Genomic DNA, 15158 nt, shown 5'->3' with positions numbered 1-15158 from the left:
CGTGCCCAACACAGTGTACCACACCCAGTGTACCGTGCCCAACACAGTGTACCACACCCAGTGTACCGTGCCCAACACAGTGTACCGCACCCACAGTACCCAACACAGTGTACCGCACCCACAGTACCCAACACAGTGTACCGCACCCACAGTGTACAGTACCAACGTGATAATATAGGGAAAATAGTGGGAGTGATTTGTCTCTGGACAGAATAACGTTGCGGGGGCTCAGCCCCCCCTCAGATTGGGGACCATTATTCACCGTTGAAATGTTAAAAGTTGAAAAAATTATTTTTAAATAAACTTGTCTGAAGTTTTTACTTATTGTTTTATTTTAAACCGGTGTTTACCAGCGACACACAAAACCGAACTCTACCTTCCTAAGGCCGCGTCCAAAATGTGCGCACGGCACGAACAAAATGCAGCCGCTCTATGGCAGCTAGTGCCAGATATCTCGGGCACAGGGTAGGCGGGGGGGCATCTTGGGCACAGGGTAGGCGGGGGGGCATCTCAAACCTGAGCCCGCCAAGGTGGAATCCATTGTGGGGTGGCCGGTTCCCGAACTAAGAAGCAGGTGCTAGCCTTTTTGGGGACCGCTGGGTATTACCACAAATTTGTACCCAATTACAGTGCTGTGGCCAAACCCTTGACTGACCTGTCTAAAAAGAGGCTCCCCCGCACGGTAACCTGCTCACCGGAGTGTGAGGTTGCATTCTCAGCTCTGAAGGCTGCCCATGCAAGCGCTCCGATCCTAGCAGCTCCCGTCTATGATAACTTTGGCATTGGTGCCGTGTTGAGTCAGGTGGGTGCCGATGGAGTTGAACACCCAATCGTATACCCGAGTTGCAAGTTATTAGATCGGGAGGCTGCTTATGCTACGGTTGAGAGAGTGCCTGGCTATAGTATGGGCCCTCAGGAAGCTTCAACCAAATGTGTATGGCCGCCCGTTTATGGTCATTACTGACCACAATCCCGAGCTCGTTGCAGCGGGTGTCAGGGTTTAACGCCAGGCAGCTGCGGGGGAGCCTGACCCTCCAAGAATATGACTTTACCATACAGCGCAAAAAAGGGAGTGAGCACGGCAATGCCGATGGACTTTCCCGGCAGGACGATCACAGGCCGGCTTAGCTCTGATCTTCAAGCATCACGCTTGGGGAAGAACCCATTGGGGTCGCTACCCCAGAGCTCTCCGCTTAAGGGGGGAGGTGTGACGGTAGGGGGAAATATGGCTGCTGTTAATAAAGGTTAAGTCTGCCATTACCCCCTACCTGTCAGTAATACATTGGTATTGTATTATATGTATGTATATATTTATGACTTTGCTTGGTTCCAGGACATATGTAGGCAGCACCGTCCTACCCACCCATCAGGGCCTGGGCATGTAGGCAGCACCTTCCTACCCACCCATCAGGGCCTGGGCATGTAGGCAGCACCTTCCTACCCACCCATCAGGGCCTGGGCATGTAGGCAGCACCTTCCTACCCACCCATCAGGGCCTGGGCATGTAGGCAGCACCTTCCTACCCACCCACCAGGGCCTGGGCATGTAGGCAGCACCTTCCTACCCACCCATCAGGGCCTGGGCATGTAGGCAGCTCCATCCCACCCGCCAATCAGGGCCTGGGCATGTAGGCAGCACCTTTCTACCCACCCATCAGGGCCTGGGCATGTAGGCAGCACCTTCCTACCCACCCATCAGGGCCTGGGCATGTAGGCAGCACCTTCCTACCCACCCATCAGGGCCTGGGCATGTAGGCAGCACCTTCCTACCCACCCATCAGGGCCTGGGCATGTAGGCAGCACTTTCCTACCCACCCATCAGGGCCTGGGCATGTAGGCAGCACCTTCCTACCCACCCATCAGGGCCGGGCATGTAGGCAGCACCTTCCTACCCACCAATCAGGGCCTGGGCATGTAGGCAGCACCTTCCTACCCACCAATCAGGGCCTGGGCATGTAGGCAGCACCTTCCTACCCACCAATCAGGGCGGGGCATGTAGGCAGCACCTGGCCCTGAGTGTTGCAATATTATGTTTTAAGTGTATAAAAAGGTGGGGAGGGAGATCCATAGCAGACAGAGCCTGCAGAGAGTTAGGCTGGGGCCATAGAGGGGGTAGCAGGGCTGAGGCGCGCCGACGCTGAGGCTCGCCTGCATGGGCATGAAATCGCCAGCGGGCGCGATCGGGAGGCTGGGGTGAGCCTGAGGGAGGCGGGGCAGTGACGTCGCTGGGCCAATCGCCCGCGACGCACTGACATCACGGCGCCGACGTCACGGCGCTGTGACATTGATGCTGCTCCACGCTGATTGGATGTTTTCAGCCGACAGCGCTCTGAAAAAAAGTTTGGCTGTCGGCTGAAAAATCCAGCGCCTCAGCACGCCTGCGGACGCTTGCGTGATCCCCCTCTCAAGGCATCCTCATTGAGGATGCAGGGGCTCAGCGCTGAGCGTCCGCACGGCTCAGCGCGGCCTGTCCTTCTATGCACTCGGCCTTACAGAGGTGTGGCTGTGACGGAGAAACTGCAGTGTCTACTCCAGTGCTGGTCTCAGGCCTGAAAACCAGTCCTGTAGGCACTGGGCAAGAAGAGAGGACAGGGGAAATCTCTGCAAGGTGGTACCTGCAACTAGGTATGCAGGGTATCCCTCAGTTGGGTATGTGTGATGTTTGTGTGTTTTGTATAGTTGTGGATAAGAAAAAGAAAAAGAAACCTGGCGCCAAATAATCAATGGAAAGTCCTGTATTCCTCATGGGGTCCGCACACTTGCTCGACAGGCCATGTAATGAAAAAAACACAAACAAACAAAGATCATAGTGCAACACTGTAGGGTTAAACAGTTCTACACTATAAATCACATAAGACAGTGAGAAACCTAGCAACACTTAAAAATACTATTTATTAAAAGGGGCTATGCCATAAAATGGTACTAACAAATACAAAGAACCGCAGGTCATCCGGGATAGAAAAATTGGAGCCCAACTTACAAGCAGCAAGGCATAAACACGCGTTGTTAGGAACGAGTCCTCTAGGCGCTGATGAAATCCTTGCAGAGTTAGTATCTCTGCTCTGCCGCAACTCAAGTCCAAAACCGCCCTTCAGGTATTCACCGGAACAGTGCCGGTGACGGAGGCTAGTTAGCAGGGTCCACAGCTCCTCACCACGTGTGGCCGCTCTCCCCACTTCCTCCTCCGGTTGCACAGGATGTCACAGGATGTCCGCACGGCTCAGCGCTGAGCGTCCGCACGGCTCAGCGCGGCCTGTCCTTCTATGGACTCGGCCTTACAGAGGTGTGGCTGTGACGGAGAAACTGCAGTGTCTACTCCAGTGCTGGTCTCAGGCCTGAAAACCAGTCCTGTAGGCACTGGGCAAGAAGAGAGGACAGGGGAAATCTCTGCACGGTGGTCCCTGCAACTAGGTATGCAGGGTATCCCCCAGTTGGGTATGTGTGATGTTTGTGTGTTTTGTATAGTTGTGGATATACTTTTGCAATAAATTAATTTGATAAACTCGTGTTCTGTCTGGCGATATTGATCCCTAGTATTAGTCCTGGTCTCCCATGACAAGATATTTTCTAGTGGCAGCGGTGGGATCGCAAGGCTTAACACCGATATTCTTCAGGGTATATCTGTCCTGAGTGAGGTCTCCATTTTGAAGACCACAGAATGCAGAGTTATAACGGTACAATACTCAGACACACACCCTTACCAAATCCCTGTAGCTTAGTCAACGTACAAACAAGACTACAAGGATGCCAGCCAAGTATCTGCCCTGGACCAAGGACCGGATCATACTCCGGTGTGAGGAGTGCGGAATACATACCGGAAACCGCAACAAGACGCAGCTGTTGGCCGACTTGCTAGTGTTTGAGGCGCAGCACTCAGGGGTTAGAGCTGAAGCACTGGCCAGCCCTGAGGCAGTTCCGGGCCCCTCCGCACTTCAGGAATCACCAGCCAACTCCGGTGAGAAGTCAGAGGAGGATTCGATGGAGTCGCCTGCAGCGGAGGTGGGCAGGCCAGCATACATCCGGCGTGCGCTGGATGACCTAGGCAGCGAGGCCACCGCTGCTGAGCGAGTCGCCCTGCTCCAGCTCCTGACGGCTCACGCAGCCACCCGATCATCCTTGGGAAGTTGGAGGCCCTGTGCCAGCTCCGAATTAAGTATGGCAGCTTCGCCACGTTTTGCGAGGACACAGATGACATTGATGGATATCTGGGGTCCTTTGAGAACTATTGCAAAATGCACGACCAGCCTGAGGAGGACTGGGTCAAATGGGGAGGGGAGTTGAGGGTGGGTTACCCCGTTGCCCGGGGGGGGGGGTTAGGAAGTTTGGCCAGGGGGGGTTGAGGGGGGGTCTTGTCTTGTGGCTGGGACACACTGATAAATCCCTCCCATTCTGACATTCATTATGTTAAACTGAGACCCAGATTTATAGAACAGGATTAGTGATTCCTGGAAGCCACAAGTTCGGAGTAAGGCCTCCTCCAGGAATCCACGTTCACGGCCAGCTCCGTGTCACCGTAGGAATGTCACATCGCCTTCCCTCCTGCAAACCAAAACACTGCCTACAACTTCCACGTGTCAGCAGTGACGTGTCTTGTGTGATGTTTAGGGTTGTGTGCTCACCCGTTCCTCTTGCCAAGGAATGTGTCGCGGCAGATTGGCAGACGCAAATGTATTTCCCAGTGGCCCTGGCGGCTGAAATGTTTGCGAGGGTGCAGGGTGCCTAATTAATGGGTGCAATTAGCATTCTAATTTCCAATCTATGTGCACTGACACAGCCACAGGTGCGCGTGACACGGGAGGTTATTCAATCAACCCCAGCTGTTCCTCTCCCAGCGCACCGACAAAGAGCAGCGGGATGTCCGCGTCTCCGCCGTGGTATCGCAACCGCCGAAGTCCAAATATCCTCCTTCCCAGCCTCAGACGGGAGGGCGACGAGCTGATTTATATGGCACCGTCACATTAACCCTTTGATGCGTGGGGTCTGCAACGCGTTGCTCACCTTTCCGCGCACGGCAGAGCGGTTTTCAGGGTAATTGAAGCGCCGAGCGTACGCTTTTCAGTTGCGTCTATTAACGGAATTAGAGCGCATCAGATTTCAGGGATTTTCATATTTAAGTGGGTCAAAATATTGATTCTAATAACCTTTAATCTGGCACGGACAGCTCCGTAATGCAAAGGTGACGGGAAAGGCCGTATATTCTAAGCAGTGCGACGCTGTAAGGCAGGGTTGTTCAACTTCAGTACTCAACCTCCCCCACCCCCCACCCCCCGCCAACAGGTCAGGTTTTCAGGATATCCCAGCTTCAGCACAGCTGGTTCCATCAGAGTCTCAGTTGAAGACTGAGCTTCTGATTGAGCCACCTGTGCTGAAGCAGGGACTGATTGAGCCACCTGTGCTGAAGCTGGAACTGATTGAGCCACCTGTGCTGAAGACCTGTTGGGGGGGCCTTGAGGACTTGAGCCGAGCACCCCTGCCTTACAGCATAGCACCGCTTTGCCAAAACAGTTTGCGCGCGCATCCATCTTTCTAGCACCCAGAGAAATAGTACAATGCTCAATTCTTTGTATTTTGATCACATAACACAATCTTGTTAACCCCAGGGCCGTTATACTCTCCAGCACTGCTAATGAATACAAGCAGGAGATGAGTAACTCGTTCCTCCGGCATCAAACTCAGGGGGGCTCTTTGTATCAAAGATAAAATGGAGGCGCAAAGCAGTTTTTTTTGTGTTACAACTCGCACTGGAAGATGCCTGCCCCAGACTGCGGCGTGATCTTCATTGCGCTATTTTCAGGTATGTCTGCGACGAGCTGAGGGATTGCATATCAGCGCAGGTCTGGGTAGTAAGGCCGAGCTCACGGTTGTGGCACGCGCTGCCGTGCGCTAGCTGCAGGAGATCGGTAGAGGTGATCGGGAGCATGGTGGAGGGCGTGGCAAACACATCACGGACGCGTCACGGAGCTTGTACGCCCTCATTGGCTGAACCAGTTGACGTGACGCTGACGTGACTGCAGCCCGAAATGCCAATTTCAGTTGTGGCGGCAAAATGAAGCCGCGTCAACGAGCGCAGCGCCACAGGCACGTGAGGAACTACCATAGAGGATCAGGTAAGAGTCCCAGAAGTGTGCGCTGATACAAGCGTGTGCCCGTAGCTACGCCGCCACCATGAGCTCAGCCTAAGGAACGTATGGCGCGCGTTACTTTTCTTCGCGGTTCTTTAACGCAGCAAATTCTACAGCAGCAGAAAGACCCGGAATAAACATGCTTTTTTTAATGGAAATGCTTCAGCTCAGACCGCTTTCTTGATACAGAGACGCCAGAATGTAAGCTCTACAGAGCAGGAAATTGTGCCTGTAAAATGCTATGTAGAGCACAGAGTACACCTCTGCACTATTATCCTTTTTACACTGCAGGTCCGGCAGCGAGGGTCCTCAGATCCCAGTTTTGCCCCCTCGTGGGGTATCCCTCCTCCGGTAGGACTGGAGTTCAGCGAGGTTTGGCACATGCTGTGCGTGTCGGTCAGACTGGGTCAGGCGACGAAGCCCTCTCCTTATCTCCGACACACGGAGGGAGGTGGAAGTGTTGATTGTGGGATTACGTCTCTTTGCTCAGCGCTCGGCTTCTAATGCCAGGAATCCCAAATTGATTCACTCCTGCGCGTTTCCCAAAGACGAACTGCTACAGCCGCTCTCAGGGGCGCAAACCTCACACCCTCCCAATCTTCCCATACACAGTGTCATCACAAGCAAGAGATAATGGGTTTTGATGGCTGGGGACCCGCTGCTGGAGTGAGAAGCCGGAAGGTGATCAGCCAGGAATGTTAATGAGAAACTTCAACATTTCCTTTAGCTCCTTCGCAGTGTGTAAGTGACACCTCCACAGCTTGTGCACCTCCAGTCATTCAGGGTTAACGCCAGCAGCGATATGTGGTACACAAACACTGCACATCTTTTATTAATGCTGCCTTCTAAAGGTTCGCTGACGTGAAACAAGGTAAAGGAAGATTATTGATGTACTTGCATAAAAATTCTTCTTTTTAAAGCAAGCCAAGCGCCCATGTGACGCTGAGAATAAAAGTACACCCCAATGTCTCCTGCGCTCCAGCTGCTTCTCTGCTGACAGACAGAACAATACAGATAGAACAGCCTGGGGGTGTGGGGGGGGGCGTGGAAGCTTGGGGGGTGGGGGGTGGTGACATTCTGTATGTGACCCCGATTAATGCACTGGTTATCACTCCGCTTCCTCAGTTTAATGCAGATCGGACCATTTGAAATGACGAGACAAAGATAAATCTTATCAGTCAAGTTGAATTTGGTGGAGACAGCTAATGAGCTTCAAGCGTTTCCAACATTACTACAAAAGCTATCATAAAATCACAGCGAAGGGTATAAAAAAAAGGCTTGTTAAAACTTTTACAACGATGATGTATATTTGTAGTATTGGAGCTGTGCAGCTGTGATAGAATAGAGAAGGCGAGGGCTGTGGAAATGGAAACATTTGCTATTCTGTGTACTGACAGGCTCATTTTTTTCACATCTATTAAGAAAACGGGCAGAATTCACGCGGGATATCTCATAAAACGTCATATTGGTCAAATTAAAAAACGCATTTTCAGCATTGGTATCCAGCGCAAAATATCCATGGGCCCTATCATGTATGATTTACAGAGAGCCACGTGCGGAGTGTGTCTTTCAGAGAGCCACGTCACGTGCTGTGTGTCTTTCAGAGAGCCACGCACGGTGTGCATCTTACAGAGAGCCACGCGCGCTGTGTGCGTCATTCAGAGAGCCACGCGCGCTGTGTGCGTCTTTCAGAGAGCCACGCGCGCTGTGTGCGTCTTTCAGAGAGCCACGCGCAGAGGGCGTCTTTCAGAGAGCCACGCGCGCAGTGTTGCTTCTTACAGACCACGTGCATTGTGTGCATCTTATAGAGAGCACGCACGCTGTATGCATCTTACATGGAGCCACGCATGCTGTGTGCATCTTACAGAGAGCTATGCACGCTGTGTGCATCTTACAGAGAGCCACGTGTGCTGTGTGTGCCTTACAGAGAGCCACACACGCTGTGTGTCACCTTGTGTTATTGTTATCAGAGGTCTCAGTGTCACCTCTTCGCTGCTTTAGTGATACGGACAGTAGGAACATGGAGCAAAAAATGTTGCATGATACACATTAGATCAGGCCTGCACAACTCGTAAAGTGCGAAGGGCCGAACTGCTCCAAGGAAAAATAAATTGGGCCGCACGGGTAAAATCATCATCATCATCATCATCTCTCCTCCAGCACCCATCATCATCCTCATATCTCCCCCAGAACCCAACACTATCAACCATTGCGATACTCCCCATCTATCTCTCATACCCCCATCTCTCCCCCTCACCCACACACAATACACCCCTCCACATCAAACACACAATACCCCCCTCCACATCAAACACACAATACCCCCCTACACCCCACACACATCCCACCACCCCCTGCAGCTCACATCCCTCCCCCCTGCAGCTCACATCCCTCCCCCCTGCAGCTCACATCCCTCTGCCCCCTTGCACCTCACATCCCTCCCCCCTGCAGCTCACATCCCTCTGCCCCCTTGCACCTCACATCCCTCTCCCCCCTTGCACCTCACATCCCTCTCCCCCCTTGCACCTCACATCCCTCTCCCCCCTTGCACCTCACATCCCTCTCCCCACTTGCACCTCACATCCCTCTCCCCCCCTGAACCTCACATCCCTCTCCCCCCTTGCACCTCACATCCCTCTCCCCCTTGCACCTCACATCCCTCTCCCCCCTTGAACCTCACATCCCTCTCCCCCCTGAACCTCACATCCCTCTCCCCCCCCTTGCACTTCACATCCCTCTCCCCCCCCTTGCACCTCACATCACTCTCCCCCCCTTGCACCTCACATCCCTCTCCCCCCCTTGCACCTCACATCCCTCTCCCCCCCTTGCACCTCACATCACTCTCCCCCCCTTGCACCTCACATCACTCTCCCCCTTGGGTGGGTGACAGTGACTGGGTGACAGTGACTGGGTGGGACACAGTGACTGGGTGGGTGACAGTGACTGGGTGGGTGGGTGACAGTGACTGGGTGGGTGACAGTGACTGGGTGGGTGACAGTGACTGGGTGGATAGGTGGGTGACAGTGACTGGGTGGGTGACAGTGACTGGGTAGGTGACAGTGACTGGGTGGGTGACAGTGACTGGGTGGGTGACAGTGACTGGGTGGGTGACAGTGACTGGGTGGGTGACAGTGACTATGACAGTGACTGGGTGGGTGGGTGACAGTGACTGGGTGGGTGACAGTGACTGGGTGGGTGACAGTGACGGGGTGGGACACAGTGACTGGGTGGGAAGAGTGACTGGGTGGGACACAGTGACTGGGTGGGACACAGTGACTGGGTGGGAAGAGTGACTGGGTGGGACACAGTGACTGGGTGGGACACAGTGACTGGGTGGGTGACTGGGTGGGTGGGTGACAGTTACACTGACAGTGACTGGGTGGGTGACAGTGACTGGGTGGGTGGGTGACAGTGACTGGGTGACAGGGTGACAGTGACTGGGTGGGTGACAGTGACTGGGTGGGTGGGTGACAGTGACCTTGATAGTGACTGGGTGGGTGGGTGACAGTGACTTGACAGTGACTGGGTGACAGTGACTGGGTGGGTGGGTGACAGTGGGTGGGTGGGTGACAGTGACTGGGTGGGTGACAGTGACTTGACAGTGACTGGGTGGGTGGGTGATAGTGACTGGGTGGGTGACAGAGACTGGGTGGGTGACAGTGACTGGGTGGATAGGTGGGTGACAGTGACTGGGTGGGTGACAGTGACTGGGTGGGTGACAGTGACTGGGTGGGTGACAGTGACTGGGTGGGTGACAGTGACTATGACAGTGACTGGGTGGGTGACAGTGACTGGGTGGGTGACAGTGACTGGGTGGGTGACAGTGACTGGGTGGGTGACAGTGACTGGGTGGGTGACAGTGACGGGGTGGGACACAGTGACTGGGTGGGAAGAGTGACAGGGTGGGACACAGTGACAGGGTGGGACACAGTGACAGGGTGGGACAGTGACTGGGTGGGTGGGTGGGTGACAGTGACACTGACAGTGGGTGGGTGGGTGACAGTGACTGGGTGGGTGGGTGACAGTGACTGGGTGACAGGGTGACAGTGACTGGGTGGGTGACAGTGACTGGGTGGGTGACAGTGACTGGGTGGGTGACAGTGACTGGGTGGGTGACAGTGACTGGGTGGGTGGGTGACAGTGACTGGGTGGGTGGGTGACAGTGACTTGACAGTGACTGGGTGACAGTGACTGGGTGGGTGGGTGACAGTGACTTGACAGTGACTGGGTGACAGTGACTGGGTGGGTGGGTGACAGTGGGTGGGTAGGTGACAGTGACTGGGTGGGTGACAGTGACTTGACAGTGACTGGGTGGGTGGGTGACAGTGACTTGGGTGACAGTGACTTGGGTGACAGTGACTAACAGTGACAGTGACTTACCTTGACCCGGGTGGGTGCAGGTTGCCGCCGGACGCTTGCTCCTCCTGCCCCCGATATCCCTGCGGCAGCTGCCTGGGACGGGAGGTGGGCTTGGGGGAAGGGGGGGGAGGAGGGCACGGGAGGTGAGCTCGTGGGGGACGCGAGAAGCTGGCCGCGGAGGGAAGCGGTGAGAAGCAGGCCGCTGGAGGAGCTGAATTATTTAATTATTACTTCCCCCCCCCACCCCCCGGCCCACGTTGGGAGCAGGGGGGGGGAGCGGGCCCGCAGAGGAGCTGCATGTTGCTTCCCCTTCCGCCCCGCGTTGGGAGCAGGGAAGGGGGAGGGGAGCGGGCACGCAGAGGAGCTGCATGTTGCTTCCCCTTCCGCCCCGAGTTGGGAGCAGGGAAGGGGGAGGGGAGCGGGCCCGCAGAGGAGCTGCGTGTTGCTTCCCCCTCCGGCCCACGTTGGGAGCAGGGGGGGGGAGCGGGCCCGCAGAGGAGCTGCATGTTGCTTCCCCTTCCGCCCCGCGTTGGGAGCAGGGAAGGGGGGGGGGGACGGAGCGGGCCTAGCGCATGCGCGCCGGGACCGCAGGGAATTGGCGCCATTTTTTTTTCAAAAAAAAAATTTTTCAAAGTTTTTTTTTTTTTTTTTTTAAATCTCATCGAGGGCCACACAGAGAGGCCAGGCGGGCCGCATGCGGCCCGCGGGCCGCGTGTTGTGCAGCCCTGCATTAGATAATGGACCAGATCCATTTCAGGATTAATACTCTCTCTTTATTTGAAGGGCCAGAACTGAATTTGCATTATCCACTTTCCTGCCGGAGGGCTTGCGAATTGTTCCCAATAAATACCTTTATTCAATAGATCAAACATTATTGTATCTGACATAAGAGGAGGGAATATTTGATACCAGTTGGGCTGAATGTTGATATTACAGCTGTAGCATTACAGTAGCTGCATGCCCCGTCTATATACTGAGCACTCACTGTTCAGCTGTATCCTACTGGGGGAATCCTTGATGGAGAAGGATTTAGGAGTGCTTGTAGACTGCAGGCTTAGCAATAGTGCCCAATGTCATGCAGTAGCTGCAAAGGCAAACAAGATCTTATCTTGCATCAAAACGGGCAATAGATGCAAGGGAAGTAAACATAATTATGCCCCTTTACAAAGCATTTGTAAGATCACACCTTGAATATGGAGTACAATTTTGGGCACCAATCCTAAGAAAAGACATTATTGAACTAGAGATAGTGCAGAGAAGAGCCACCAAATTAATAAAGGGGATGGACAATCTAACTTATGAGGAGAGGCTAGCTAAATTAGATTTATTTACATTGAAAAGAGGCGTCTAAGAGGGGATATGATAACTATATACAAATATATTCAGGGACAATACAAGGAGCTTTCAAAAGAACTATTCATCCCACTGGCAGTACAAAGGACTCGAGGCCATCCCTTAAGGTTGGAGGAAAGGAGATTTCACCAGCAACAAAGGAAAGGGTTATTTACAGTAAGGGCAGTTAAAATGTGGAATTCATTACCCATGGAGACTGTGATGGCAGATACAATAGATTTGTTCAAAAAAAGGTTGGACATCTTTTTAGATGAGAAAGGTATACAGGGATATACCAAATAAGTATACATGGGAAGGATGTTGATCCAGGGATTAATCCGATTGCCAATTCTTGTAGTCAGGAAGTGTGACGATAGCCGGCCACAGGTATTAAAGGGTTAACACAAATCACTGGGTCGAACTGAACGAGTCTTAGATATAATAAAGTATATTTATTCCTTTGGATAGGTGAACACACAAATAATACAGTAACAAACAAGAGAAAAAACAAATAGGTAGCGCTATATCCCACAGTGAGCTGGCAGCCGGTGATATAACCCTGACCCCTAGTCAGGCTATAGAAGTGGAAAAGAAGTTATATCAGTGGCGCTCAACACTGTAATGATCAAAGCAATTCTAATAGATATTATAAAATATATATTATAAAATATTATAAAATATACAACCAGGTTGTATATTTTATAATATATATTTTATAATATCTATTAGAATTGCTTTGATCATTACAGTGTAGAGCGCCACTGATATAACTTCTTTTCCACAGTAACAAACAAGAAGTACACTTACTTTGGGGTTGGGGAAGGATAAGTATGAAGCATAGCAATTCTCTCGCAATCAGGTAGCATTCAGTTTATAAACCTTTTGTGCCCTATCCTTAACATTGAGTACCGTGGATTGGTTTTCAATTACCTCTAGCCACTCGTTAACGTGGGAACACAATTTGACTCATTCCCCCTTGCTAGTTGGTACATGCGTAGTAGAGCTCTGGGGTCTCATTTCTATAACCCCTCCTTTACATCAGGAATGCCAGCTAGTCTACCAAACGGAATATCTGGCAGGAAACTTTTTGTTGTGAGGTGTGAAATGGAACACTTGAAGACTGCTCTGGTTTGAGTAATCTCCACCCTCATGCAAACAGTGGAGGTGACAAAATCCCTTGAAACATACACAAGTCCTAGACATTGGGTCGCCGTTCTGGCCATATGCTACCCTGGTATGCAAAGGAATTTCCTCTGGGTTTTACCCATACCTTGAAATACAGTATTAAAATATCCGGTTCCTTAGGGTCCAGCAGGTCCAAACTTCCCAGTTCTCAATGCCGGAACTGGGACACCCTATGGTCCAATTTGCGACCTGCTACGACCTGGGGAACCGGAGATACACAAATACACTTAAAACCGTTTCACATTTTAATACACAAATCTCCACTGTAAATTAAATCACGTTTTTTCACTAAATCCCCATTGAAAACAACGGGCTTCGCCGCCATAGACTTTCAATGGCAAACCGTCGCCGCTGGCGGCTATGGGAATCCCCGCCAGACTTTCAACGGGGCGATGCCGCCGTTGAAGGCAATGGGGTTTTTCCGCCGTAGCCGGTCAATGGGTTTTGGCCGCCATTGGAGTCTATGGGAAAAGTCCCGAACCTTCAAGGGGGTCCATACTCCGTCGGGTTGGCCCAAGCGGATCAAGGATGGTTCTGCAGCTATGCCGGAGCAGTGGCTACAGATACCACAAACCCTGATCCGCTGGGCCCTCCGGAACCGGAGCTATGGATTACCAATTTTCAGCTTTTCACACTTAGCCGTTTTCTTGAGCTGTTTCTGCCGCCGCCATTGGAACCTATGGCGCGGCCCGCTCTTCTCGGCTTGACCCTTATCGGGGGTCCAGGATACGGGGACCCGGTTGTGGTTGAGTGGGGGGAGGTCTAAGAACTAGGGACAGAAAGAATTTTATTTCTAGGTGCCCTAGAACGGTTTATTCCCACGCCACTTGTCGTTGAACTTGACTTGTAAGTGATCAAAGCTCTCCTATTGAAAATGTATCCGCTTTGCGGTTAAGCGGTTTGGACGGCAGCCAACTCGTTCCTGGAAAGCTCTCTCGAGGATTTCTCCATTGAAGTCAATGAGCCCATTGACTTTCAATGGGAAACCGCCGCTCTCCCTCTCGGACGCCATCTGCTGGTCTTCTCAGGAACAGGACTCAACAGCAAGATTCGCCATTGAAAGACATGGAGTTCCAATGGCGGCCTATGGGAGCCTGCAAAATGGTGCCTGAAAAGGCGGGAAAGTTACACAAAGGGCTATAATCACTATACAACTATTAAGCCTTGTGCTCCCGGATGGATCCCAGTGTGTGTGTGATGCAGACACTGATTAACCAGATGTTACAATAAAACAGGGGGAACAGGGGAATACACATTTACATGTCATAACAGGAGTTAAATCACAGTTCTGGGTCTCAGCCCAGTTAACCCCTTGTCTCCCTGGTGAGGTCAGGGGATGGCCAAATGGGGGGTAACCCCTTTAATCCCGGGCCACCCCCTTTCTCCCTCTACAGGAAGGAATACATTTTTCCCCTTAATGGGGTTTTTTGTTTGCCTTCCTCTGAATCAATAAGTAAGTATAGAAATAGGATATAGGATAAAGTATCTGTTGTCTAAATTTAGCACAGGTTGAACTTGATGGACCTACGTCTTTTTTCAACCTCATCTACTATGTAACTATGTAACTACTACAGGCAGTCATCGTTTTACAACGCTTCGTTTTACAACGAATGGCTTATCCAACACATACCTATGTTCATTTTTACAATGCCAAAACGGCTTATCCAACGCTCTTACGACGCATTGCAACGTTGTTTGTGTATATATATACATGTATATATATATATATATATATATATATATATATATATATATATATATACACACACACATATTATACTATATATTATAATATTATATATTGTTATATTATATATATTATATTATATATAATACAGTATATACACTATATAATTTATGTGTGTGCTGCATATCTTATTGCCTGCGTAAAATATTTGGTGTATTTTAGTGTTAAAAATGCCTTCAGGAACGGAACCTTTCATTTAAACAGTGTCCCTATGGGAAAACGTGTTTCGCTTTACAACGTTTCGCTATCCAACGCCATTTTGAGTAACGCATTGTGTCGGATAACCGAGGACTGCCTGTATTCAATGGATTCTGCTAGCAGCTGGAAGCCCCGCCTACTGCTTACGTCATATACAGGCTACTGTCTTTAAGAGACAATATTCACACTATCTGGGTCCCATCTGGGATTTTGTCA

The sequence above is a fragment of the Ascaphus truei genome, chromosome 22, assembly GCF_040206685.1.
Source record: "Ascaphus truei isolate aAscTru1 chromosome 22, aAscTru1.hap1, whole genome shotgun sequence".
Lineage (NCBI taxonomy): Eukaryota > Metazoa > Chordata > Amphibia > Anura > Ascaphidae > Ascaphus > Ascaphus truei.
Note: the sequence above shows the minus strand (reverse complement) of the source record.